At 34.6% G+C, this 12,639-nt stretch overlaps 1 protein-coding gene and 1 long non-coding RNA gene across 12 annotated transcripts in view; both read left to right on the top strand.

The window, feature by feature from the left end:
* LOC125648853 (phosphofurin acidic cluster sorting protein 2-like) overlaps positions 1-12,639 on the top strand; it is a 328,050-nt gene that overhangs the window by 37,020 nt on the left and 278,391 nt on the right. The gene's annotated exons all lie outside the window — the stretch shown is intronic.
* LOC130054631 (uncharacterized) lies at positions 1,303-9,684 on the top strand. Its single transcript, XR_008802955.1, has 3 exons — positions 1,303-2,160; positions 2,373-2,535; positions 3,104-9,684. It is a non-coding gene; the product is annotated as an uncharacterized LOC130054631 (long non-coding RNA).

Here is a 12,639-nt window from a genome sequence, read left to right as displayed (position 1 = left end):
AGGTTTAGTACCAACGAAAAGGTCTTGTCACAAGGAATACTCATGTGAAATATCAAAGCTCTATCACGTACAGTTCAAAAGTTATTAACAAGGTTAAAGTTTTCAAAAAGTAGGTCAAACTCCAAGGTCAAAGGGTCAAAAGTGTTGGTACTCACGGAAAGGTCTTGTCACAAGGAATGTTCATGTGAAATATTAAAGCTCTACCACTTACTGTTAAAAAGTTATAAGCAAAGTTAAAGTTTTCAAAAAGTAGGTCAAACTCAAAGGTCAAGGTTACAGGGTCAAAAATGTTGGTACTCACGGAAAGGTCTTGTCACAAGGAATACTCATGTGAAATATCAAAGCTCTATCACTTACAGTTCAAAAGTTATTAGCAAGGTTAAAGTTTCAGACAGAATGACAGACAGGACAAAAACAATATGCCAATATGCTCTCCCCCCCCCCCCCCCCCCCCCCCCCCCCCCCCGATCTCGGGGCATAAAAAGACATGCATTGGCTACTAATTCAGCTACTATTAAAAGTTAAAACCATTGTTACAGTAAACATTATATCCCATGTCGCATTGGCTACTATTGTAGAGATTTAAAAAGCGACTATTAAATACTTTGGGCTATATTATCATAAATATAATAAATAATAACAAATTGTTGTCATTTTCATTGTACAAGATTCAATAAATTGCTAGATGTTTAATCAGTATTTTATACATATCTAGCCTGTCCATGATGTTATATGGTACATACATATCTAGTCTGTCAGTGAGCTGATGATATGGTATGTACATATCTAGTCTGCCCATGATCTTATATGGTATACATATCTAGTCTGTCTGTGACCTTATATGGTATTCATATCTAGTCTGTCCATGATCTTCATAACACATCAGTCTTGAGACTCATCCTCCCTCTGCTTCTGCCGTTTCTTCTGCGTTGCAAAGTGCACTAACTTTGTTCCTAAGGGCTATCTTCAAGTCACACCACTTGTCGTCAGCCTTGACCACTGCATAATCTGTAATAGAATATTATAAAAAAATATATATATAAAACATTATCATATAGTCTATCTGTTGTCCCTTTATAATCTATACAAATGCAAACGGTTCATATCACATATTCACCGGATTTGAGACCATATTCACTGGAGGTACCCCTTCTGGAAATCCTGGATCTGCTGCTGTCCACCCCCCCCCGCCCCTTCTATATAGATCTATGACTATAGTGTGGAAACTGGACAAGCTTGAACTATGCAGGACGAGTAACCCCCCCCCCCCCGATCTTTTTTTTTAAATTTGACCGCTAAGGCCTAGGTTTTGTTTTGGAATATAGGCCTAGCTATAATTTTCAGAAAATTGTAAAGTCAACTTTACTTTGAAAAACTATCCTTCCATACTACATAAACTGAAAGTTTCATCTGCTGCAAAATAAAGAAATCTTGGGCATTACTTTAACTTACCATGTTGTGATGATCACAAGAACTTTACGTACACCCGGCCCAAAACGTCTGGACATGCCGTTCTTGCAGGATGTCACCTTCCTTATATATTCCGTGATTCTGGACTCCGGTCCTCATTCCACTCAACCACGGAATATTTAGCAATTTATGCAAAATAACCTCCGAAATATTGCGACAGTCTAATCACTTTGAAAATGGCAGCGTCACACATTCAACCAATCAAATTTGAGAGCTACAGATTTTGGAACTTCGACCAATCGCGTGAAAGTACGAAGACGGCCGAAAATTCTAGTCTTGTATTTATCTTTCGTAAATATGCTGTTATTATCTCGTTTGTTTAAATTTTCTGCTATTAGAAACTAATTCATAATTCATAGCTGTTTTTTTAAAACAAATACTAAGAATATAATAATTTAAAATTGATTACGGAGTCACCCGAACTCTATCTACAGTCACTTCCGCTTCCATATTTTGAAATCGTCGATCTGTGAACATTGTGAGGAAAGGAAAGCAAAACAATGGGAGAAACACGTGGAGAGTATACAATCTATTTTGTGGACAACTTGTTAAAGGCTCCTAGAGTATTCTTATGGGGTATGCGACGTGTATAACACTGGAAGAAGCAGTCCTACCAAACTTGAAAAGCCACGAGGTCGAGTGGTAATGGCGCGCCCGTGCCGATGAACTTGCACGTTGTTTTCACAATCGGTATGCATTTTTCTTATTCGTTTTCTTTAATATTATTATTTGATAAATCCTATAATTGCGTATTTGAGAAATAGATATTTATTTTTCAAAGTGACTTGTGGTAAAATCGCACCTGATAGTTGCCCGATGATGATCAATGTGAAATAATATATCGTTGTTTAAGTTCATAAATTTTAGTTGTTTTTGTTTTCATGTGACCAATTCTATCATAGGTTTTCCCAACTGCCGACTATTCCTTGTCAGATAATCCTAAAAATCCGGGAGATATAGCATAGCCTATCTAACTTTGAAGTTTGAGGAAGCAGACTGACTTTGAAGACGACAATGATGTTGATTGAATAATACCAGGATGCAGCATTGCAGAAAGTAATGACGGTAAACGTAATTCAATTCTCTAACATGAAATATTCAATTTATGACCTTTAATAAACCCAAGTAACTGTTGATAGAGTATGTCCACAAAAAATAATAATAAGCATGTTACAATCACAGACACCTAAAATTTTAACAGTAAGTTGCATGTATTCATTTATAGGGAGGGGTGTGATATATGTTTTTTCAATCTATGGCATTATTTGTAACTTAAGGATAAAATTTCAGGTGCCTGTGTTACAGTTTTAAAAAAAAATTCTTTCATTAGAGGACATTGAAGATATATATATATATATGCCCCTGCGGTTGAATTTAAAAAAACAAAATTAACTCTGTGAACCTGTAGATCAAAGTGTCGGACATCTTTAGAATGAATTGTATGAACAACAATGCTGCACATCAGCATACTTTTGTTGAAGTGCTAACACGCTTCGTAAAGCATGCTGGTATAAAACAGTAACAAGTAAAGTTCATGCCCTCATTTATTTTTGAAAATGAAATTTTTTTTTTGAAAATTAAAATTGCAGAGAAAATGTTCAATTTCAGTTGATTTCTTGTGTTTCATTTTCAGGTATCTGACATGTCTTATGCCAATCAATTCCTCCAGAAGATGACACAAACTTTAAATTATGGAAGTTGCGAGCAAGAATTTTTCAAGGGAATGTCAGATGGAGAAGAAACATAAGTCAACAAGACAGTGTAAAATGATAAAGTATCTGTAATAGGTGCTTACCATATTCTGCCTATTGTGGATTCAGTGATGGTTTTTCAAACGAACTATGCTCATCAACCAAATGTCCTTAAAATTTGTGGAGTGCAGAGCCACTTTCAGGCGAGACAGTAGTGTGGTTCATTTTAGTGGACATGATTTTAGACGAGATGTGCTTTGTGAAACTTGAAACATTGTTCATTCATCATAGTGTAATGAGAACTGTTGTGGTCCATCATTCTATGCTTTAGTGAAGTAATGGAGATAATGTGAAGTACATGTGTAAATGCTCATATTCTGCACAACATATTTTTCAGTGACATTATTTCTTTGAGACCAAGCTCTGGACAGTTGATAGCCATTTATGTGTAGGACTTTATTTATTTTTCTGTGTGTGCAATAGCAACTGCCACTTGCAGTAAACCCAAACAAAGTGGAGAAATAATTTGTTGAGTTCAGAGATTACAATTTTTATTGTGTTATTTTGATGAGAAGATAGTATTAATAAGGTACAATGGTACATTGTATCTTATTGAAAAGCTTATTTAAGAGTTATCAGTAGAATTAGACTGCATGACAATTATTAGAATGGGAAACCTAGATGAAGTCAAAAGAAACTATACTGTATTTTACAGACTGTCCTGGAAATATGCAATAAATAATGTCTCCAGTGTTATTTAGAAGTATACTTCCTTATTATTTCATTATGCATGCAACTGATAAAGTTGTCTAAACTTAAAAGTTTGAAATCTTTACTGTGAAGTTGAGAAGCTAAATCTTGCATCATGTTTTCCACAAGTTATAAGTTTTATATTTCAATTTAAAAATTAGTCAATTTTTATACAATGAAAATCACTGGGAGTTTTTTTTAAGTCCAATTATAATACAAAATTAATACATATAAAATCAAAGATTTGGATTAAAAATGACTAAGTTAAAAAAAATACAATTATAATACAGTGAAAAATCACTGAAATTTTTTTAAGTCCAATTATAATACAAAATTAATACATATAAATTCAAAGATTTGGATTAAAAATGACTAAGTTTTTAAAAAAATACAATTTTAATACAGTGAAAATGACTAAGTTTAATTTTGATACAAAAATAATATGCTAGAAAAAAAACTAAGTCCCTATAAATACAAAAATAATATATTGAAAATAATCTAAGTCCAAAATGATACAAAAATAATACCCTTTAAAAAATCAAAGTCAGAATTTAATATAAAAATGAGTTACCCATTTTTTTTGTGATACAAAAATAATATATTTTTTTTGTATTATTTCAAAAAAGTACAAAAATGACTGTATTAATAATATATTAAAAATATACTTTTATGTATTATTTTTCCATATGGGTAAGGCAACATAACATATAAGTCCACATAACATATGTAAAGCAACAAAACATATAAGTCAATATGACACATATAAGTCAACATAACATATAAAGGCAACAAAACATATAAGTCAACATAACGCATATAAGTCAACATAAGGCCATAATAAAAAAATTTACTAGATTTTTAAAATTTTCATTTTTTAGGCCATGCCAATTTGTAATCAAGTTTGTTGGATTCGCCGCTATAAATAAATCCAAATTATGATATTATCAAAAAATAATATCCGCCCGCGTGTTCAAATATATCTGCGTAAAATATTTTCGACTTTTTACAACAAGCGCAGAAATGACCTTGATGCATGTGGCTGACAATTGACAGAAGCGCTGGCTCTCGAGAAATTTCCTAACAGTGTAATACGGTGGTTTAAGTTATTCGTGATGTCTATCTTAATATGTATTCTATTACATATCGCCTTTCGGCTCTGCAAGGGTATCATATAGCATTATCTCCGAGTGCAGCAAGGCATATCTCACTTCAAAGAAGTTTAAAAAATGACCAGTGTGACGTATACACACCTGTGTTTAGTGGTATATAAACCACAGCTCCACGTGCCGAAGTCATTCTTTTTCTCTGAGCGGCGTGAGTGTTTACCTGTAAGACAGGTGTGTCGCTACTATCAAAGGTATTGTTAGAAACTTAGAACGTTGTTCAAGTTGGCTTTTTTGGGGGAGTGTTTTTTGTCAGCTGTAAAACAGCTAAATTATTTAATAATCTTTTGAAAGGTAAGTTAACTTTGTGTGAGTTGTATTTATTGCCATAATGACAGCAGAAAATCAGGACGATGTCCTATCTCTCATGGGTAGCGACCATGATAATTATTCTGATATTGAGGATTTATTTGGAGATAAGCTTCATACAAGGAGTACGGATGGGGTAGGTAAGAAAACAAGAGGAATGAAGCTTAAAACGCAGACCTCAACTTGTTCAACAAGTGCTAATGCACCGCCGACACGGGCGTGTAAACAAAGTAAAATGGCTAAAAGCCAGTCAGAATCTGTTCAAGAGATAAATGTCCAAGAACTGAAAAATCAGCTTGGCATCGTTAAGATATTACAATCGATATCGTCTCTTACAGATACAGTACGGCCAGCGCGGATCCCGTATTTTTCGCGCTCCCCCTGCGGGATAGAGCTACTGCGGTATATCTCAGGTAACCCTGCATATCCCGCGGTCCTTGCCGCGGTCTCACCTGTAGATGATTAATGCCATCAACAAACGCGAGTTATCTCCCGTTAACGTAAAAAAAAAATATACTGATCATAAACTGAAAACAGATCGTTTGTTCAGCAATACTATAAATAAATCATTAAATTGCCATATACATGTGCATGCATCACATGTAAAACACATTTTACAAAAACTTCTCATGTTAACTTTATTGAACCACACATTCAATATAAGGGTAGATTACCATATACCAATGTCGGAAGATGACCATATACAAGTGCATATATATACGCTTTATCCGTAAAACGGCAAAGGTAACTTCACGAAAACTGATTATTCCTGTCGGTATCAATCACATATTGTTTTTCAGGAATTTAATTCTATACAATGTATTTGTACAAATATTTAAAAAGAAAACATGGATAACATAAATTTATATCAAAGTAGGGAAAGGAAAACCTTGCATCAGCAAATTCTAATCTTTATAAAATTTGAGAGAGAGAGAGGGGGGGGGGGGGAGAGAGACAGAGAGAGAGTACTATTTAACATAGCTGACTGGACTGTGAAGAAACGGTCATGGGTATACCGGTATGTGTATATCTGTTACATAACCCTAAATATTTGATGAACCTATATTTGACCTTTTCCAAGAAAAATGCTGGACAAAATTCCTTTTGAGAAACAGAAAATCGGCCCTATTTTCCGACCGGAAGTGAATTTTGTAAAAACAAAAATAATTATAGCAAGGCAATTTCATAAGACATTATTCCTGAAAATTTCGAGAAAATATATCCAGCCATCTCTGAGAAATCCCTCGAAGAAATTGGGAAATCGACATTTTTTCAAATACTTCCGGTATTGACGGTATTGAGACGGAAGACCTTAACTAGACACTCATTACTGTTAATGAGTAGGTCTTCCGTTTGAACACTTCCGGTACATAGCTTTCTGTTCTTACGAGAATCATTCAAATATATCAGAGAATGTGCCTTTTCAAGACATGAGAGGTGTGTTAATGAAGTTTTCACCCATTTGTCGTAACTTCCGGTGACGACCGGAAGTAATATTCAGATGTGTTTTCCCATAAACCACAGCGACTCTCTATTGTCTATATTTCCTGAAAGTTTCACGTCTCTATTTGAAAGAGTTCTCAAGAAAAAGAAGCAGACTAAAGAAAGAAAAAGTAGTGGCTTACTACCGACCGGAAGTGAATTTTGAAAAATAAAATTGTCTTAACTCAGGATGTTGATACTGTTCTTAAGATATTTGAAAATCATATCAAACACTTGAAATATAAACAAGATTTATGGGGGGCACAAAGACGAAAGGTAGAAGAGTATTTTATCGAGAAACCGGAAGTAGCCGTTTTGACTACCGAGGGGGTAAACATTCTTTGAATACTTTGAAAGAGACTTAATAAACTAGTGTAGGTTTCAATTTAAAAGAAAAAGTTTGAAATTAGTGATTCTTTCAATCACTTCCGGTTACGACCGGAAGTGATAACGAAAAACAAATTAATGTGCATGCACTATACAATCGAGAGATCTATAATACCTGAGGGTTTCATTTGTTCCTCTTTAGTCGTTTTTGAGATTACCCCCGGACAAGATGATTTTTTGAAAAATGGAAATCGGACATATCCTACGAACGGAAGTAGATTTTGTAAAAATGAAAGATCGTGTCTAAGGGTACTACAATTCTCTATCATCTTCGTAATTGGCAAGAAAATCCATTGAGCCATCTCTGAGAAATCTTGTTGAAAAAATTTGAATATAGTAAATTTTTCAACCACTTCCTGTTGAAAACGGAAGTGACGTACACTCATATACAAAATATATTTAAGATGGACTATTGCTAATCTAAAGCCCCTGCAAGTTTCAAGTGTATATCTATACTCGTTCCGGAGATATCAGGGAAACAAAGTCTGAATTTGTCCACACCATATCTAACGACCGGAAGTGAATATTACAAAAATATTTGAGGTTACTTTAGACATTTATAGTGCCTATAATATATGTAAAACTCAACTCATTAACTTGTTTCATGACCGAGATTTATGGCACTGAAAAATGAGAGAATGATTGGTCTTTCTTTGATATAACCGGAAGTTGGAGATTCAACTTCCGGTGGGGTCAACATGTTTTGAGAATTAGAAAGAGACCTAGTAATTCGATATAGGTTTCAATTTGAAAGAAAAAAGTTTGAAATTGATGATTCATTTAATCACTTCCGGTGACGACCGGAAGTGACGGCGACAAAATATATTACGTGCATGCTCATAGAAAAGAGATCTATCATCCCTGAAAGTTTCATTCGATTATCTTTAGTCGTTTTCAAGTTTACCCCCAGACAAGGTTGCTTTCAAAAACCGGAAAATCGGACGTATCTGACGAACGGAAGTGAATTTTGAAAAAATGAAAAAAATATGCCTAGAGGTACCATCGTTCTCCATAATCTGTGAAAGTTTCATGAAAATCCATCCATCCGTCTCGGAGACGAAAGGGAAAAAAAAAAAAAATAATAATAAACAGTAGAATCACTAGATGGTCTTCCGTTGGTAACGGAAGACCTTAACTAGAAACTTGTTGCCATGGCAACAAGAAGGTCTTCCGTTCTTTCCGTGTCCAGTAGATAACCTTAAATTCTTCAATTGTTATAAAGTGGGAAAAAAATATTCGAATAATCTGGGGGATTGAACCCGGGTCGCCCGCATGAAAATCCACTACGCTAACCATTAGGCTAGCGAGGACCTCGCTTCAAAATGAAAATTACAAATATCTAGAGTTTGGTTTGATCAATTTAAAAACAAATATCATATTCAGCATTCTATAAAGAGTCTCTATTTATCTTACCTTTATCAAAGAAAAACATTAAAAAACAAAAAATTTGAAATTTTTTAAATTCGCTTCCGGAAGCGACCGGAAGTGATGACGACGTAGAAAATAGTGATTGAGCAAATCTATAAGTCATGTTCTATCATCTCTAATAAGTCTCCAGTTCATATCTTTAGCCGTTCCTGAGATCACTCGCGGACAAAGTTCCATTTGAAAGTCAGGAAATTGTCCATAACTTGGAACCGAAATGGAATTTTCCCAATTTTTTTTGTGATAAACAAAGTTCATAATAAAATGCATTTTTCCTGAAAGTTTCACTGAAAACCACTGTATAGTTTTCGAGAAAACTCCTGCACAAAATTTGGTCAAAAAAATAATAATGATAACTAGAAACTCATTACTAGTAATGAGTAGGTCTTCCGTTATACTACTTCCTGTCGAGATCGAAGAGTTCCAATCGCATAAATATTCCATTCTACACCTTAATAATTCTCAACTAATCATACTCTTAACTTTCGACAAAAATACCCATGTTTGAGACAACTTCCGGTTTTTTGGTCGGCACTTCCGGTGGACATATTTTACATGAACAAGACCTAATCATCATCTGTATTAGTCCCAATATCTGTCAAAACAAAAAAAAAACTTCAAAAAATGACATTTTTCATATCACTTCCTTTCACGACCGGAAGTGATGGCTACGTACGATTCTCACATGATGCAAACACACTGATGACTGACTATCAGTCTTGAAAACTTGAGACTTCAGTCATTCACATTTGCAGAGTATTAGCTTGAACAAATTCTCATTTTGAAGACTGCAAATCTCGCGACCGGAAGTAGATTTCACCAAACTATTTTACGTTAATTTAGACATTTGCAATGTCTATAACATACAAGAAAATCATTTGTAATACCCCATATACAAGTGAGATTTAAGGCAAAGTCAAAAACTCAATTTTTGCAGTTTTTCTCTTAAAATCGGAAGTTGCCTTTTTTGCTTCCGCTAGGATCAACATATTTCAAAACTACAAAAATGAAACAATAAACTAGTGCTCGTTTTGCGTCAAAAGAAAAAATCTGAAATTTTCGATATTTTTGATCACTTCCAGTGATGACTGGAAGTGACGGCTGACGGAGTTAACCATATTCGACAAACCTACTTGTCATGATCTATCATTCCTGAAAGTTTGGTGCCTTAATCTTTAACCGTTTCCGAGATCTCCCGCGGACAAGATCTCTTCTATATAAACGGAAATTGGACATATCTGACGACCGGAAGTGAATTTTGAAAAAACGGAAAAAAATTTGCTGGGTATTTTCATTCTCTATCATCCCTGAAAACTTCAAGAAAATCCATCCAGCCATCTCTGAGAAATCACTCGAAGAAATCTGAAAATCGCCATTTTTTTTCAAATACTTCCGGTATAGAGCGGAAGTGATGGACAAAAAAATTGAAAGTATGTGTACAATCGCCTAAAGCTAGTTTATCAACCCTAAAAGTTTCAAGCGTCTATATATATTTATTATTGAGAAACTGAAAAAACAAAGTTTGAATTTGTCCACCCCCTACCTCACGACTGGAAGTGAATTTTCGAAAAATATTTGACGTTATTTTAGACATTTATAGTGTCTACAACATATGGTTAAATACCAGTCAAACACTTGTTTAGTAAACGAGATTTAAGGCATTGAAAAAGGAGAATTTGAAAAGTTTTTCCTTAATTACCGGAAGTGGACGTTTCGACTTCCGGTGGGGTCAACGGTTTTCAATACTCCTAAAGACACCTGATAAAGTGGTATAGGTTTCGATTCAACAGCTACAACTTTAATTTTTCGATTCATTTTATCACTTCCGGTGACGACCGGAAGTGACGGCCGACAATCTGAAACCCCAACTGCACGCCTACAAAGTGAGATTTATTAACTCTGAAAATTTGGTGACTCTATATCTTCTACCGCTTCTGAGAAAAACGCTGGACAACGAAAACAGCTAATAAGCCGTATTTGCCGACCGGAAGTGAATTTTGAAAAAATGAAAAAGAATGTCCGAGATATTTTCATTCTCTATTATCCCTGAAAATTTCAAGAAAATCCATCCAGCCATCTCTGAGATTTCGAAGGGGGGGGGGGGGAAATAATAATAACTAGAAATGATCTCGTTGCGAGCAACGAATAGGTCTTCCGTCCAATTCTGACGAGATAGGACCTTGACTGGAAGAATTCAATTAGTGAATTAGTGAAGAACGACTATACATGAAAGAAATAAACACGTATATGTAAGACGTGATTTATCAATTATATAACAATTTCGGTTTTGTTTCACTCACTTTTGAGTATCTCAGGAGTCCATAAAACGACTAAAAATTCCAATTGAACAACGTAGGAAACACACTAAAAATTTCCATAGAAAATACTGAGTTTTTGGACAACTTCCGGTTTCGAACAACCAACTTCCGGTGGAAATGATATGATTTATTACACTATTCAATAATTTTTTGAGGATTAGAATTTAAAAAATGAAATATTACATATTTTTATGGTACTTCCGGCGGATGACGAAAGTGACAGGAAGAAAGTTGAAACACGTATGTCACATCTACAAGTCACTATCTAACTTTCCTGAAACCTTCAAGACTCAATCTTTGAGTATTTATGAGAAAAGACTTGGAGAAAAAAAAACCGGAAATCGTACATATTTAACGAACAGAAGTGAATTTTGAAAAAAAACAACAATTATTCACTATACTCTGAAGATGGATAATGTCCATTATACATGTATATGTTAAAATCACAAAAACACCTTCTTTATAAGCAAGAGATATGATAGCAAAGAAAAACCATTTTTCCAAAGTTTTTCTCTAAAAACCGGAAGTTGCTGGTTAAACTTCTGGTAAGTTTAACATTTTCTGAAACGCCGCAAGAGACCTAATTAATCTATGCAAGTTTTGTTTCAAAAACATAATTTTGAAATTTGACGTTTCTTTTGTTCACTTCCGGTGACAGCCGGAAGTGACGGATGACAGTGATAAACCTTTATTACACAGCTACAGTTTACCATCTATCATCCCTGAAAGTTTCAAGACTCAATCTTTAATCGTTGATGAGAAAACGCCCGGACAAAATGTCATTTGAAATACGGTAATTCGGCCGTAACTTGCGACCGGAAGTGAATTTTGAAATAGTATTAAAGCGTTCTATTGATATTAATAATGTCAATAGTATCTGTAAATATCGTATTAAAAGGTTGATAAATAAGCGAGATATACGAGGACAAAGAAAGACCGATTTTTCGAAATTTTTCTCTAAAAACAGAAAGTTGCTGGTTAAACTTCCGGTAAGACTAACATTTTCTGAAACGCCGCAAGAGACCTAATTAATCTATGCAGGTTTTGTTTCAAAAGCATAATTTTGAAATTTAACGTTTCTTTTGTTCACTTCCGGTGACAGCCGGAAGTGACGAATGGCAATGATAATACCCTATTGCATAGCTACAAGTCACCATCTATCATCCCTGAAAGTTTGAAGTCTCAATCTTTAACCGTTTATGAGAAAACGCCCGGACAAAATGTCATTTGAAAAACGGAAGTTCAGCCGTAACTTCTGACCGGAAGTGATTTTTCCCAAACCAAAAAAAGGCCTTTCTAGACAATCCTCTTTTACATCTTTCCTGAGAGTTTCATGAAAATCTATCAAGCCGTTTTAGAGAAATTGCGTGCACAAAATCGGTAAGAAAAAGAACAATAATAATAACTAGAAATGATCTCGTTGCGAGCAACGAATAGGTCTTCCGTCCAATTTCTGACGAGATAGGATGTAAGTCTAACATGTTCTGAAACTCCGAAAGAGACTTAATTATTCTATGCACGTTTTCATTCAAAAGCAGAAATTTGTTCACTTCCGGTGACGGACGGAAATGACGGATGACAATGACAAACCTTATTATCGAGCTATATGTCACCATCATTCATGCCTGAAGGTATGAAGACTCG

Source organism: Ostrea edulis, chromosome 5, assembly GCF_947568905.1.
Source record: "Ostrea edulis chromosome 5, xbOstEdul1.1, whole genome shotgun sequence".
Classification (NCBI taxonomy): Eukaryota; Metazoa; Mollusca; class Bivalvia; order Ostreida; family Ostreidae; genus Ostrea; species Ostrea edulis.
Note: the sequence above shows the minus strand (reverse complement) of the source record. Positions and strands in the feature narration are given on the sequence as shown.